The sequence below is a fragment of the Sinocyclocheilus grahami genome, unplaced genomic scaffold (assembly GCF_001515645.1).
Source record: "Sinocyclocheilus grahami isolate Dianchi unplaced genomic scaffold, SAMN03320097.WGS_v1.1 scaffold783.1, whole genome shotgun sequence".
Lineage (NCBI taxonomy): Eukaryota > Metazoa > Chordata > Actinopteri > Cypriniformes > Cyprinidae > Sinocyclocheilus > Sinocyclocheilus grahami.
In genome coordinates, this window is record NW_015505962.1 from 10,857 (window position 1) to 15,104 (window position 4,248).

The window sequence follows — 4,248 nt, forward strand, 5'->3', positions numbered from 1 at the left end:
CCCTTTATGGCCCCTTTGGACGTTTATGGACGGTCTGTTGGATTGGTGCAGTTTTACCCAAAATATGGTACAAATAGTATGATGCATTTCACGATCACATAGTGTACATCATTGTTTGAGGAATAAAGAGCAGATCATTTTGATACCAAGAACGAAACATCTAGAAGATCTTAAAGCAGAGATACACTCATATACCTGAATATAAGCATTGAAAGTCTAAGTAATACAAATAAAGAGTTGTAACTAGGCTAATAGAATAGGGAAACATACAAACAACACATGCATATACCCAGATACAATTGTAACTGATTAATTATTGTCTAAATAAATAAAAGGTCTATATGTGTGTGTGTTGTGTATTGTGTGTATGGAGTAGTTTTGCAGGTCAGCCAGGCCCATTGGCGCCTGGCACCGGGGGGAGGGGGGGTCATTTACTTCTCTTAGGAAACTGTTTGAAGTCAGATGGGGAGATGATAGTGGTAGACTCCTTAGCATCTCCTTGATAGTGGGGGGAACCATTTGACAATTTAGCACCCATATAAATGTAGAATCTGTGGCCAGGACTGTAATTTATATGCAAATGTCAAAGGCTAAAAGGGGTCTCTTAAGCCATAAACCCCAAAGACCATCCATGATTTTACGCAGACGCTACAATATATATATATATTACATTGTCCAGACCTCCACTGGGAAGGAAATATAGAGGCCGGAACTCTTGGAACTTTAATCGAATACCCCTGGTGTAGACAAAAAAAGCACAAATTCAGGGAGTCAAAGACAGGCTGAGCCTGGGCAGGGCTAGGGAACACTTCTCTTCAAATGATTCTTGAGTAATCATTGCAGCACTCGCTAGACATGCTCAGTATATACCTGGAGAGACTGGGAGAAAATTAAAATATTATCTAAGTACACAAACTTATTAACCATGTCCCTGAGCACGTGGTTGATGAGTGCTTGGAAGACGGCTGGGGCATTAAGTAGGCCAAAAGGCATCAACTGACATTCAAAATGCCCTGCCTTAAATTTTCCACTAATCCTCCTTCCAAATCTGCACCATATGATATTCTTTGCAAAGATCCATCTTTGTAAAAGCGGTCGCATTCTGAAGCAACTCACTCAACTCAACTCAAACTTTATTTATTAAGCACTTTCAACACCACGATTGGAACCAAAGTGCTGTACAGAGAAAGATAGGGGGGGGGGGGGGAAAAAAATGGGGCTGAATAACAGCATTCTTAAAACTAGCGGGAACAACACCAGATGACAAACTACTATTCAAAATAGTCAGAATACTTGGACCAATAGTGTCAAAAACCTTCTTAAACAAAGAAGAAGGAATGACATCACCTGGAGACCTAGTAGGCTTCATATGTGGAATTATATCTTTAAGCTGCTGTAGAGAAGTAGGCAAAAAAACTTGTCAACTGATTAATAGGATCGGCAGGAGTGATCAGCTTATTGCTAGCAGATGAAGTTTGAGATCTAACTCCAGCGACCTTACCAATAAAAATGTTTAAGAATGCTTCACATATATAAGCAGAAGGAATGAGTGATGGGGTGGCAACAGGATTGAGCACAGTGTTTACAGTAGAAAAAAGTACTCTAGAATTATGACAGTTTCTGGAAATAATGGCAGAAAAATAATTAGCTCTAGCTAACCATTCTGCAGCAACTTGAAGGCTGAAGACATCAGTGGCAATGGGTACCGGTTCTTAACAATGATATCATTGTTAGTCAATGCCCCTGCAAGCGAACTATCCTTTCACTCCACAAAAAAAAAAAAAAAATCCTGCATGGCCAGGGACGGAGAAGGGTGGATAAAGCTGGCTGCGACCAACTGTTGAATGTACCTGTCCATTAACTCCTGCTGAGGTGCAGAGGAGTAAAGTTTCCAATGAGGTGGGAAGTGCCAGGTAGAAGATCTGTCACACAGTCGTGTGGGTGGTGCAGAGGAAGGGATACAACCCTAGACTTGCTGAACAGTGGTGGGGCTCTAGAGAGATCAGTGGGCTCCAACTTTAAAACAGAAAGAGAGAAAACAAGAGACAGATCCAAGCCAAAACGAGAGGAGCTTCAAGAAATAACATAGTTGCCAGCCCTGGGGTCTGTTCTTTGTATGTGGATTACTCAGTTAGCTGGATTTTATTGTAGGCGATTTGACATGATCCAGAATTGTTAGGCTCTTCAAAGCTTATTCTGCCTGGGAGCAGGCTTATTTAATGTAAACAGGATTAGATTGTATCATTTTAAGTGAAGGTGATACTGAAAGTCTGACCCAGCCGCTGCTGTTATTAAACCAGGAATTTTTTCTTTTAAAGATAATAATTTTTAAATTATTTTCTAAAAAATAAAAATGCTGCGTAATCTATAATAATAGACACAACCAATTTTACTCATTGAAAGATTTATTTGTGAAGGAACAATTATCTCATCATTTTATTGCAGTCATACACATTACATACAGTTTGCAGTGCATTCATTTGAACAATGAGCTTTTAATTAATCCCCTCCTGAGAATCTGAGAAAAAATCTTGTCGAGGACCTTGGTCGCTTCCGATGTTCGGCACGGATTATCTGGTAAACTGAGGCATTTACAGATCGAATCTTGTACCTCCCGATTGGGGCCTCCCAGATCATATCAAACATGTTTGATATTTAGGATTTTAAATCGGGATGATCACTGCTATATTTACATCAGTACTGTCACAATAGCCAATGTGCGACCGCAAAACAAGCTGCTGTATAGGTCCGTTGGATAATGGAGATGGAGGAAACTGGAAGCCCACGTGTCGACCAACATGGACACCTGATGATGGGAATTCTTCCAGCTGATGGCAACAGCAAGAGAGTCCTTAGAGAAGAGGCCTTGACCAATGGGCCATGCACTGAACCTAAATAAAACATAACAAGGAAAAGGAAACACAAGGCCTAAAAAAGGCAAAAAAAAACAAAACAAAAAAAAAACAACCTCAAACAGGTGGAATACAAAGGCTTAAGATCCGTGTGAAGTAATATTAAATATGTGTTCTGAGTTTGTTACACCACAGAAAAATGTGTTATTAACTGCCAAATTTGAATAGTAAAAAATCGTGGCCTAGTAAATAAAATAAGGTATCAAAATCTTGAAAAAATAAACAGTATTCTCTGCTCTCAAATGCTGGGGGCATGTCCACTGTCGGTGCTAAAACCACTCCCAATCGCGGGAAAGCTGCTGTCTATCTCAACTGTCAAATACAATCTGAATGGATGCTCCCTCTAGCAGCTTAATTTAAATAAGGAGACTGACCTGTTTTGTAAATTATCGCAACCAGGTAATATGCATTTACATGACAAAGGCATAGCTAGCTAGAAAACATCTCTGGTGACTGTTGTAACCTCGGTTCCCTGGGAGCGGGAACGAAACATTTCGAGAATCGCTGTGGGAACTCCTCCCCTTCTCCAATTTCCTGAATCCTTATAGGATAATGCCAGTTTAATAAACTGGCCAATTCTCTCTACTTTTTGCAAATTGCATGCAAATACTGCACCAAAGAACATCTTTTGCTCAGGTATACAGAATTTTGTATAATTAATTAAACTTTATTAATCCCACAAGGGGCAATTAAAGTAGGGTAGTAGCATCACACAACAACTTAATACAAACATAAGATATTACCTAGACAATACAAAGAAATAAATAAGTAAAAAACACAACCCAACATGCTTCATAATAAATTCCATACAACAACAAAAAAAAAAACTAAGACTTTGAATTGTAAAAACGTATAGCCTCTGGAACAAAAGTGAATTTATATCTATTAGATGAACATTTAATGCTTCTGAATCTTCTTCCAGAGGGCAATACCTCAAAGTAAACCTTCAAGGGGTGCCCGTAATACTAAGAGTTTTCCGTAACATTTGTTGCTCGTAGAATTCTGCTAGACTCCGCAAAGGCACACCAATAATTTTTGAGCAAGTCCTAACTAAGGTCTGCAAACGATTCTTATTCCTAAGAGAGAGTGAAGAGTACCAGCATAAAAAAGAAAAACTCAACACACTCTCAATAAAAGTAGTATAAAAAGTTCTCAGTATGTTTTTGCGTACACAGAAGGAGTTCAATTTCCTAAGAGCGTACATTCTTTGATTCACTTTCTTAATAATGGCCTCTGTGTTCTGCTGGAACTTTAAGGTAGTATCAAAGGTAGTTCCAAGATACTTGTACTCCTAGTACAATTTAGCTAAAATGAACAAAGTGACTGCACTGAACAC